Below are 12,968 nucleotides of genomic sequence, written 5' to 3' on the forward strand. Positions count from 1 at the left end.
GGTGAGAGGCCAGCCACGGAGTCTTCTGTTACACCCTGTCTACTGCGTATCTTATGTGAATAGAGGTCTTTTCACATCTTAACGGCTGATATTGCTGTTGGTTGTCGTTATTGCAGTACAACCGCGAAGAGAAAAGAGAGATATCCGGCCTATGGAAGAATAACGGTATGTCTTAAAGAAAGGGAACAGGAACAGCCATGAATATCGTGGGGGTCAGAAGATGAGTTGGCTACTGGAGGTTGGTGGGGAAAAAATTAAAGTGAGGAGCTGGCACAGAGAGAGCCTAAATCGGTTATGGTCCTCGAGGTTCACTGGCGATAGACATTAGCCACACCCCGTTTTAAAATTTATGACAGTTCATGCATAAAAAGTAGTTCTAGCAAGAAACTCCTTATATTTACCATGAGATAGTGAGGTAATGCCTGGAGCAAGTGCATCAATGTAGAACAGGTTTCTCCTGCAGAAAAATGAAGTTATTTTGATTAGTGTTGCATCAATTAACGATTCTACTCGTCACTGCACGAAATATGATACAGGCATTAACCAATCCATATAGGGATAGTCTAACCATAAATTTAATCATGTGGTACTGAACAGGGGGGGTGGGGAGTTACTGAGGGTTAGGATCCCCCCACCCCACGGAAATTTTACAAAAAGAAAATAAACAGAAACTAACATTAAACAAAAAACTAAATAAATATTCATAGAAATAATTGTAGAACTAACTGATTTCATTGGTGACCACGAGGCCTCTAGCTGAACCTGGCCTAGTTTCCACATACCGAGCTCGATAGCTGCAGTCGCTTAAGTGCGGCCAGTATCCAGTATTCGGGAGATGGTAGGTTCGAACCCCACTGTCGGCAGCCCTGAAGATGGTTTTCTGTGGTTTCCCATTTTCACACCACGCAAATGCTGGGGCTGTACCTTAATTAAGGCCACGGCCGCTTCCTTCCCACTCCTAGCCCTTCCCTGTCCTATCGTCGCCGTAAGACCTATCTGTGTCGGTGCGACGTAAAGCAACTAGCAAAAAAAAAGGAATGTTTCCACAGTCATACTTATTCCAGTTTCCTCACTTTCATATTTTCTATCCGACCTCCCTTGGACAACTCTTGTTCTCTTCCGACTCCGACGGTATTAGGTTTGCAAGGCCAAGGGATTCTTTCATTTAAACGCCCTTCATGGCTTTTCCCTTCAGTTTTCGAAATATTGGACCTCTTCCTATTTCTCTTCAGGTTTTTTTTTTTTTTTTAAGTTATTGGCTTTACGTCGCACCGACATAGACATGTCTTATGGCGACGATGGAATAGGAGAGGGCTAGGATTAGAAAGGAAGCAACTATGGCCTTAATTAAGTACAGCCCCAGCATTTGCCTGGTGTGAAAATGGAAAACCACGGAAAAGCATCTTCAGGGCTGCCGAAAGTGGGGTTCGAATCCACTATCTCCCGAATGCAAGCTCACAGCTGCGCGACCCTAACGGCACGGCCATTTGCTCGGTCTTGTGATTAGTATTAGGAGAGGATTGTGGTCAGTTGTAGGGGCCTACTTCCTCTTAAAACAATAATTACTGTACCGGGCGGTACACCTCCACGCCGCTAATTTAAAATTTGCGCCAGTTGAAACTCCTCTGCTGGAGGAAGTCTGAACTTTATTGACGGTATTAATTTTTAAGTTTCTCAGAAGATGTCACTACTTGGAAATTTTGGAGTTTTTGAACTGTGCCACTTTTGATGTATTTTTGTTTTACTGGTAGTAAGAAGTGTGAACTTTCTCTTCTAGAGGACACTACTGAAAAACTACAATGGTGCAACCTAGTGCGATGTGAAAGAACTGTTTTTTGGAGAAATTTTTATTTCAAAAGTTTGTTTCTTGTTAAATTTCTTTCTGTTATTTTTTAAGTTGGCTGTATACCCCTCTCTTTCCCCTTGTTTTGTATTTAGCCAATCCAGAATTTCTTTAATTAATTTCTGACCAATCTGATGTATCTTCCCCCAACTTGAATATGCTGCTTATCCCTAACCAATAAAGTGATTGTGGGCGGGTGTTTTCTTTCCAAAAACGCCTCGAACTTTCCGCGAGAGTATATAAACTGCTGATTTTTAGGTCTCTGCGCCACTTCTGTTCCATCTTTTAGTGTGTAAAGTACATAGCAGGGGGCGGGAAGCGCCTCTTTCTTCGGCAGCGGTCAACAACAAGGTAATGGCCGATTAATAACTTCTTTCTTTGCTAGCTCAGCAGTTTAACTCACGGGGCGGGTCCGAAGTTTTTCCATAATGTAACCTTCCTTAGAATGTAAAGACACTTAGTATCTATTCTATCTTTTAAATTGCATATTGGGATAGAGAGTGCTTAACCCTCTCGAGCTCCCACTCATATTGTTTTGAGGTGAACTTATTTGTTTTTCTCAACCTATTCTTCTTTAACGCAATGTAAATTGTTCCTTTCTAAAGTCACCTCTTTAGTATGGGATTAGCCCTTGCATTAATGGCCTAGAGCCAAATTAGGTTTTGAAACAAATACATTAGGAGTGCAGATCGCCTCCTCTCAAATTGTTATTTTAGAGGTCATGTAATTAACCTTTTTCATTTAATAGACCTCAGTAGGTTGCGTATTTTACCCCTGTGTTTACGTCCTTAGAGGACAGATTGAAGGTGGAGTTTGGTGTGGCCTTTGAGAGGCCTAAAGTTTGAGAGCGAGTAGCTCTTTCTTGAAAATTGAGTGTTGTATGCCTCGAGGAGGCTTTTCTGTGTAATTTGGAGCAAGTGCTCCTGAGCATGAATGGGGTTTTCTGCCCCTCTGTTTAAAATTATTTTGGAGTAAGGTTGGGCTGATTGCCCAAGAATTGTGAAGTCCGGGCGCGAAGCCCAAATCCGGTGAATATTGTAACTATACTTTTGTTGCCTTGCTACTCTGTACCTGCCATGCTTGTTATTTCTTAATTTTGAAAAGAAAATATAACCTTGTTTAATTTTACATGAACTCTAATTTCGTAGCTTGAGACCCGTTCACACCCGCACCTTCTTTCACCTCTAACTACCGCAAAAACTCGGTAACAAGTGGTAGCAGAGCGTGGTTGAATGGGTCTCAATTTAGCCCCTTTTGACGGCTAAACATTGCTTTGATTCAAACTCTAACAATTTTCTCAGTTGCTGGAATTTTTTTTATCTTTCCTGTTTCAAAATTATTCTGTCATCATGCCCGGCCCTCGCGATGTTCTCCATCTTAACTATTTGCGCAAGGAGGAGTTGATCTATGAGTTAACTATCAGAACTGTGCAATCTGGAGGCACGGTTGCGATAGACACCAACAAGCTTAGAGAGTCCCTTGATTTGCCCATTTCCATCCCCAATTTGGGAGAGAAAGAAATTGACGACTCTCTTTCCACGATCACCGAGAATACTACTGGGCTAGCATCGGTAGTTAGCTTTTTTGATGAAAATGATCGTTCTCCTAATCAAATTAAGCGTGTGCAAGCCAGGCTATATTATTTTTCAAATAGAGTTAACGATCTGTTGTCTCTGAAGTTGAATGACGTTCAGAGGAAGGAAGCTAGTACGTTGCTTGAAAGTATTTCTGAATTATCTAGCAAGGTCACTCAATTGTTGACTGGGGAAGTTCCTCCCAAAATTGATCAACCCACCACGATGAATGTAGCGAGGAAGAGCCTCCTAAGGGAGAAGTCAATAGGATAACCGTTGCTGCTCAAACTATCTCTGCCCCATTGGACAACGAGTCTGAACGCCGTGCATCGTTGAATAATATACGTTCTGAATTAACTTCCTTGCCACTGAAACCTTTACCTACTATGTCACCTGGGTTTAGCAGCTTGCCTCATCCATTGGCAATGTTGCTCAGAGGTATCTCTAAGTTTTCCGTTAATACCACCAGTGAAGTAATTTCATTTTTAAGATTTTTAGTTGAATTTCAGGATCATGCCCTTGTGTTTTCTCTTTCCCCATGTCAGATTTTGCAAATCATCTATCCCTATGCAATTGGTATTCTCTCAGACAAAATAGTAAGAGCCATTGCCGAGCAATCATCTATTGAGGATTTCCACGCCCACTTGCTAGCTAACTTCATTCCCGGCTAGGGCCAGGTCCTCCCTTATTCAGAAGTACTATTATCGGGTACAGCGTTTGGATGAAAACTTAGCAGACTTCATCCAAGATATTAAATTCTATACTAGGGTGTTTGCCCTTCATTTTCCTGAAGATCAGATTGTACAGGCTATTGTAGAAGGAATTTCACCATCCTATAGGTCATATTTGTGTTTCGCGGCGTGCCCGCAAACCTTCTCTGAACTTGAAGCATTGGCCGTCTCAGCGGAAGGAGTTAGATACGCCGATTCTTTGCGTTTCGCGAAAGAACCCCCTCCTTCGTTTAGTAATCCTCGGCCTCCGCCTCGCCGACCAGTCACACCCCGTAAATGTTATGCTTGCGGGTCGCCTGACCATCTTCGCAATAAGTGTCCATTGATCAAAGCTAGTAGGGCAAATAATGGAGCTGGCTCATCACAAGGCTGTTTTAAATGTGGGGCTTTCTCACATATCGCCAAGAATTGTCCCAATTCGAATAGCACCCCCTCCTGCTCAACTTCAGGTGCAACTTCCAACAACAATCAAAAGTGACTAGCGGCTTCGGCTGAGTCGACTAATCCATCTTCCCGAGGCTCAGCCCCTGGCAAACAGGTCGTAAATTCGGGGAATGTTCAATCTGCAAATCTATCTTTTGAAAGCCCCAAAGAGTGTCTTAGGATTGCGGCGGATACCCCCGCACCGGTCCCTTTTCTCAAACATGAACCTGTAACAGCTCTTTTAGATTCAGGCAGTGTTTGTTCGATTATTTCGGCTGAATGGTATTCTAAATTGAAATCTGTTTGTAAACTACCTGACTATGTCTCATCTCCTGTTCAATGTGTTTCGGCTAATTCATCTCCATTGGAAATCCTAGGTTCTGTAAATGTCAAAATTCGTATTTTTAAATTTACATGGAAAATCAAATTGTTTGTGGCTAAGCACTTGTCTTGCCCCATCATATTGGGAGCTGACTTCATTTCTCACACTGGTCTTGTGCTCGATCTCCAGAGTAGGTCGTGCACATTCAAATTTGCGTCCAATTGTAAAATTCCCTTATTAAAGTGTAATGCTGTATCATGTTCATCTATTTCGCCTACCCAGGATGAGATGTTGTTAGACCTTAGACATCTACCTGAGGAGCAGGCTGATAGTATTCGTAAATTATGTCAGTCATTTCCAGAGGTGTTCTCTGATACTCTTGGTGTTACTGACCTTATTGAATACAAAATTGAGGTCACGGATTCAATTCCTGTCCGTTTTCCACCTTATAGGCTATCTCCACCTAAAATGAAGGCTCTGAAAGAAATCATCGATCAGATGTTGAAGGATGGTATTATTAGGCCCTCTAAGTCGGCATATTCGTCACCTATTTTTCTAGTCCCGAAACCCCAAGGGGGCTTCAGGCCTGTCATTGATTATAGGGCTCTCAATCGGAAGGTGGTGTTACAATCTGTGCCCCTTCCCGACCTTCATTCTTGTTTTTCATGGTAACGTAAGGCCAAGTTCTTCACCATCTTGGATTTGAATCAAGCCTACAATCAAATTCCCCTTGCGGAAGAGTCTAAACATCTTACAGCGTTTGCCACGGACTGGAATTTATACGAATACAACCGCGTGCCTTTCGGGCTCCCCACGGGAGCAGCTGTACTCACTAGGCTGCTAGATAGGGTCTTCTCCGACATCAAATTTGAGTACTTATATCACTACTTGGATGATGTCGTCGTATTTTCGGAGACCTTTGAAGAACATCTAGATCATCTGCGAGAAGTCCTCAATCGCCTTCGTAAGGCTGGGTTAACTGTTAAGTTATCCATGGTTGCCTTTGCTAAGCCCTCTATGTCATTCCTAGGGCATATTGTGTCACCTGATGGTGTTGCAGTCGATCATTCGAGAACACAGGCCATCCGTGATTTTAAACCCCCTAAGGATATCAAAGGTATCGCCAGGTTCATTGGTATGGTGAATTTCTTCAGGAAGTTTATTCCTAACTTCGCTAATAGAGCGGCGCCCTTGAACCTTCTTCGTAGGAAGAGCATCAAATTCGAATGGGGACCTTCTCAACAAGCCGCTTTTGAAGATCTTAAATTAGCTCTCTGTAACGCCCCTGTACTTGCTATGCCTGATTTCTCGAAGAAATTCATCGTCCAAACTGACGCGTCGTCGTCAGCAGTTGCTGCAGTCCTTCTTCAAGAGACTGAACTAGGGAGGCGACCCATCGCCTATGCATCTAGGACTCTATCGGCTCAAGAAGCCAAGTATTCTATCTATGAGCTCAAAGGGTTGGCAGTCTTATTTGCCTTAGAGAAGTTCCGTATCTATCTGGAACATGTCAAATTCGACCTGGAGACAGATAATCAAGCCTTAAGCTGGGTCTTAGGTAGGCCGCGTCGTACTGGTCGTATAGCCCGTTGGGCCATCCGTATTTCTGCCTTCCAATTCGATGTCCGGCATATCAGAGGTACCGAAAATGTTGTTGCTGATGGACTCAGCCGTATGTTTTCCAACGACAACGAGACCCATGAACCGGTCGACAGTTCATCACCTCCCGAGTCCATACTATCTGGTGTTAATGCCATCTTAACAGATGCTCCCATGCTCTTTAGGGATATCGAGAAATACCAACGTGAAGATCCGACGCTGGCTCCGATAATGGAAACCCTTTCTTCTGGGGAACATGTTGTCCCTTATGTTCTGAGGAATGGTGTTCTATGTTGCCCTTCGAGGCATGATAAGATGATGAAGGTTGTCGTTCCAGCTATTCTTGTGCCTATGATCTTCAAGTACTATCATGAGACCCCATTAGGGGGGCATCTTGGAATCTTTAAAACTCGTGAAAAGATTCGTGAAAGGTTGATCTGGAAGGGTATGGACGGTGAAATCCGTGAACTAGTAAAAGCTTGTAAATCTTGTTTGCTCAGTAAACCCACCATGTCCACCAAGGTAGGCATGTTATCTTCTCATCAAGCGTCGCGCCCCATGGAACGCCTGTATATTGATTATGTAGGACCCTTCCCCCAGTCGAAGGGAAATGCCAACAAGTTCATCTTTGTATGTGTAGATGGTTTTACAAGATTTTCCTGGTTATTTCCGACTAAGCTGGCTACCGCTCAGTCCACCATTACTTGTCTAAATTCTATCTTTGCTTCTTTTGGTCCGTGTCAATATATTGTATCTGATAATGCTAAGGCTTTTACATCTAATCTATTTCGTAAATTCTGCTTTGACCTGTCCATCTCTCATGTGACTACTTCTGCTTATTACCCTCAACCTTCTCTGGCTGAACGGGTTAACCGTAATCTCAGGTCCGCGCTTATTGCCTATCATCATGAAGATCATTCCAGGTGGGACACGTCCCTGCATTGGGTAGCTTTTGCTTTGAATTCGGCGGTTCATGAATCACATAAATTTACTCCTGCTTCTTTGATGTTCAAGTTCGTTCCCAACACGCCGCTCTCTAACCTCTGGTCTCTGAGTGACATTCTGCCTGAGACAATAGATCCGGACAACATTAAAGATCTTTGGAAGAAGACTAAAGCCAATCTTAAAGTGTCTCATGAAAAGGTTAGGGAAAGGTACGATCGTGGACGGAGACCCACCCATTTGAAGGTAGGTGACCAGGTAATGGTCAAGAATTTTGTTCCTGCGGGCAAGCTTGCCCCCAGATTTCATGGGCCGTGTGTCATTCTCGATTTCCTTACGCCGGTTACGTTGTTATTAAGCAATCCAGCCACCGAGAGGATATTTAGGGTTCACCTGTCGCAGGTGAAACCTGTATAATTTCTGTGCTAACTTGCCTCATATTATCTTGAAAGGAATATGAAGGTTATGCTTTTTTTTTTTTTTTTAAGTTTCACCTTTAAGGCTTTCTGCCCTTTCTATAATATTTTGTTTTATATGTAAGCATGTTTGTAAAACCTGCCCCGAGCCGTTAAACTGCCATCCTGTCCTTGCCACGGCCATTACCACGCTCCCGTCTCCTGCTCCACTACACACAGTGGCTCGCATCTGAAATGAATTGCTGCACGCTGCTGGCCCCTCAACCTCTGCACAATGAATGTACCCTACTATTATTCTGGTCCAACAGAAATTCTGCCGCCTAACTTTAATGTTTCAGTGCCCCCGCAGCCGCGCGGCACTGTGCCGCGACTGGGGTAGAGGAAGGGCCCCCTCGATCCCAGCGAGGACGACATGTGCACGGCGAGCCGGAGCTCTCCTCCCGGCCAAGGCTGATGTGCGGCGCACGACCTGCTACTGGCCCGCAGCCTGTATATGTTCACCGCGGGCGCGGCGTGCTTCAACACCTCTGCTCCCCTCATACTGCGGGCGAGCGGTATCTCAGGGTACTTGAGGGGCCCGGGCGGCCTCCTCTGAACGCAAGCAGTGGCGGCTGGTCTGGCCGTTAAAATCATCAACGTTTGAAGTACATATCCAGCTATATGGATATTCCAGTTCAACTTTACTACCTTTTCTTGGGTTCTTGGGTATTCTACTGCAATATTTGGTGGACTTAGAAAATTTTCCTCAACTTTAAAAACTAAAGTTTTCCTTCTGAATTCAACTTCTACAAACATAAAGACTTTACTTCACCAGTAACTACAAAAATTTTGAAACTGAATCAAACCAAATTAAGAAAATCTTATAAATACTTCTGCAATTAATCTCCATATCAACATCAAAACTTGGACCTTGCTTTCAAACAAATTTCATGTGTCACCCCTGGAGGAACTTTTGGGGGGGGGAGGTCTGTACCGGGCGGTACACCTCCACGCCGCTAATTTAAAATTTGCGCCAGTTGAAACTCCTCTGCTGGAGGAAGTCTGAACTTTATTGACGGTATTAATTTTTAAGTTTCTCAGAAGATGTCACTACTTGGAAATTTTGGAGTTTTTGAACTGTGCCACTTTTGATGTATTTTTGTTTTACCGGTAGTAAGAAGTGTGAACTTTCTCTTCTAGAGGACACTACTGAAAATCTACAATGGTGCACCCTAGTGCGATGTGAAAGAACTGTTTTTTGGAGAAATTTTTATTTCAAAAGTTTGTTTCTTGTTAAATTTCTTTCTGTTATTGTTTAAGTTGGCTGTATACCCCTCTCTTTCCCCTTGTTTTGTATTTAGCCAATCCCGAATTTCTTTAATTAATTTCTGACCAATCTGATGTATCTTCCCCCAACTTGAATATGCTGCTTATCCCTAACCAATAAAGTGATTGTGGGCGGTTGTTTTCTTTCCAAAAACGCCTCGAACTTTCCGCGAGAGTATATAAACTGCTGATTTTTGGGTCTCTGCGCCACTTCTGTTCCATCTTTTAGTGTGTAAAGTACATAGCAGGGGGCGGAAAGCGCCTCTTTCTTCGGCAGCGGTCAACAACAAGGTAATGGCCGATTAATAACTTCTTTCTTTGCTAGCTCAGCAGTTTAACTCTCGGGGCGGGTCCGAAGTTTTTCCATAATGTAACCTTCCTTAGAATGTAAAGACACTTAGTATCTATTCTATCTTTTAAATTGCATATTGGGATAGAGAGTGCTTAACCCTCTCGAGCTCCCACTCATATTGTTTTGAGGTGAACTTATTTGTTTTTCTCAACCTATTCTTCTTTAACGCAATGTAAATTGTTCCTTTCTAAAGTCACCTCTTTAGTATGGGATTAGCCCTTGCATTAATGGCCTAGAGCCAAATTAGGTTTTGAAACAAATACATTAGGAGTGCAGATCGCCTCCTCTCAAATTGTTATTTTAGAGGTCATGTAATTAACCTTTTTCATTTAATAGACCTCAGTAGGTCGGGTATTTTACCCCTGTGTTTACGTCCTTAGAGGACAGATTGAAGGTGGAGTTTGGTGTGGCCTTTGAGAGGCCTAAAGTTTGAGAGCGAGTAGCTCTTTCTTGAAAATTGAGTGTTGTATGCCTCGAGGAGGCTTTTCTGTGTAATTTGGAGCAAGTGCTCCTGAGCATGAATGGGGTTTTCTGCCCCTCTGTTTAAAATTATTTTGGAGTAAGGTTGGGCTGATTGCCCAAGAATTGTGAAGTCCGGGCGCGAAGCCCAAATCCGGTGAATATTGTAACTATACTTTTGTTGCCTTGCTACTCTGTACCTGCCATGCTTGTTATTTCTTAATTTTGAAAAGAAAATATAACCTTGTTTAATTTTACATTAACTTTAATTTCGTAGTTTGAGACCCGTTCAAGCCCGCACCTTCTTTCACCTCTACCTACCGCAAAAACACGGTAACAATTACCACCACCGCCACTGTTTCTGCACGGTTAAGAACTATCCAGTAAGACAGTTCATTCTAAGAAATTGTTCGTAGAGTGCAGAGAAAACGTTTGTTTCTTGTACTTCCTTACTCCCAGTACTCATTGTTGGCGATCTTCTTTTGAAGATGTTGAACTCTCTCAACGGTGTGAGCTCGTTGAATAACTGCCTTGTATTTATTTATGGGAAGTCTGTTCTTGAAATCCTTAGCCAGGAGAGAGTGCTAATTTTGATGAGCAAGAAACATTAAGAAACCTGTCACATTCCTTGGTCAGGTCACGAAAATCAGACACCATCGTGATTATACACTGTATAAAAAAACGATGCACCGGGAAGGCGTTGTCCGATTGTAGGGAAATTATGTATGCAAAGACATTCGGACCGAACATAGTGTCCAATGAATGAATAGCTGGAGCTCCCGCGCATCCGAACTGCACATGTAGTATAGGTGTATATAAGGCGCGATTCTGAAACGTATGCTCAAAGTAGCTGTTGCATTCGACTGCGCTATCTTAACGTCGGCTGCAAGAATGCCACGCCAAAGGATTCGTGCTCATTACGAGCAGATGTCAGAGTTTGAAAGAGGTCGTGGGATCGGATTGAAAGAAGCTGGTTGGTCGAATCGAGCTGTCGCTGGACATTTGGGTCGAAGTGATGCGGCGTTCAGACGATGCTGGCAAGCGTGGGTCATCAACGACAGGCATCAGCGTAGGACGGCAGTGGTCGACCGAGGGTCACAACAGCACGGGCAGACAGAGCGATTGTCTGAATAGGTGTCACAGCACCGGAGTCGTCGTTATCAACGATCCACACACATGTGTCCACCATGATCGTCAACAGACGCCTGAGCGAGAGGAATTTACGCTCGCGCCGCCCGTTACGCTGCTTACCACTCACACCTGTTCACCGTCAAGCCAGATTCCAGTGGTGCCGCGCTCGACCAACGTGGAACTGCGCTGGCTGAGAACGTATAGTCTTTAGTGACGAGTCCGGTTTCCAACGGTGCCCTGACGACAACCGCAGACGTGTTTGGAGACGTCCAGGCCAGCGTGGGGATCCTGCCTTGACTATCGCACGCCACACAGTCCCACAACAGGGTGTGATGGTCTAGAGTGCTATCTCCTTTGATAGCCGTACCCCCCCCCCCCCCGGTAGTCATTCCTGGCACACTGACAGCACAGCGATATGTTGATGACATTCTACGACCTGTTGTGTTACCGTTCCTTCAGTGACATCCAGGCTCTACTTTCCAACAGGATAATAACCGGCCGCACACGGCACGTGTTGCTATAAACTGTCTTCAAGCTTGCCCTATCCTTCCTTGGCCAGCTCGGTCGCCGGATATCTCTCCCATAGAGCACATTTTGGACGTCATGGGAAGGTGATTGCGAACATCCCGGAATATCGCCGATTTAGCCCAACAGTTGGAGACCATTTGGCACGAAATTCTGCAGGACACCATCCGGGAACTTTATCAGTCTATGCCACGTCGAGTGACAGCTTGCATCCAGGCCAGGGGTGGACCAAAACCTTATTGATGTCCTTACTTTGTAACACTAACTCTGCAATGGGAACCATGGAAAACCATCTTCAGGACTGCCGACAGTGGGGTTCGAACCCATTATCTCCCGAATGATAGCCGACGTCTTATTATTATTATTATTATTATTATTATTATTATTATTATTATTATTATTATTATTATTATTATTATTATTATTATTGTCCCGTATCGTTATCAGACGTTAGCAATCATTTTGGCTATCTTAGTTTTGTTGGTGATTGTGCTGAATAGCGAAATGGTCGTTTGTCCGAACCACTCACACAGGTTCTCCAGCTAAGACGTGCGGGGTCTCCCAGGACCTCTCTCCCTCTCGATTTCCCTTGTAAAATTATTTGGAGGAGGGTGTAAGTTTCCAGGTGTCTCATGATATGACGAAGATAGAAGAGCTTCCTGATCTTAAAGAGCCCTACAAAGTTCTGTACACATCCTGACAGCTACGTGACACAAACAGCGAAACTACTCGCTCGATTTTGCAACTTCTGGGACCATTGTTGGGCTCACTGTCTTCTTCTTCCCTGTAATACCGAAGTGCCTATACCACGCAAAGTTTGGGTGACCAGGCAGCAAAATTTTTAAGTGAACCGTATCTAAGTACTGCTTTTCAGTAACAAAAACCAACACCATCAGAATCATACGGTGGTGACTAACTATTTTCCCGAAGCCATAACTCCTGAACTTGACAGATCTGCTTGCTTACGTCAAACACAGGAACGAATAGAGAACATATGCTGACCTGCCACTTTTTCCACGCCGTTGACACGAGCGCTTATATTTTTCCCCCTTTCTTTTCCCACGACATAGCGAAAAATCGTTTTTTCTAACTTACAACATTTCCATCCAATAGTATAATAGCGTTTGGCCCCCGAAGATGCCTAGTGCAGGTCTTTCGAGCTGACTCCCTATAGGCGACCTGCGCGTCTGTGAGGATGGGGCCCTACCCATGATGGATTTAATGCTGAAGGACGGCACACACACACACACACACACACACACACACACACACCCAGTCTCCGAGACATGAAGGTTAAAAGGTTAAAATCGCCGTTCCGGCCGAGAATCAAACCCAGGATCCCTTGG

The sequence above is a fragment of the Anabrus simplex genome, chromosome 6, assembly GCF_040414725.1.
Source record: "Anabrus simplex isolate iqAnaSimp1 chromosome 6, ASM4041472v1, whole genome shotgun sequence".
In the NCBI taxonomy this organism is placed as follows: Eukaryota; Metazoa; Arthropoda; class Insecta; order Orthoptera; family Tettigoniidae; genus Anabrus; species Anabrus simplex.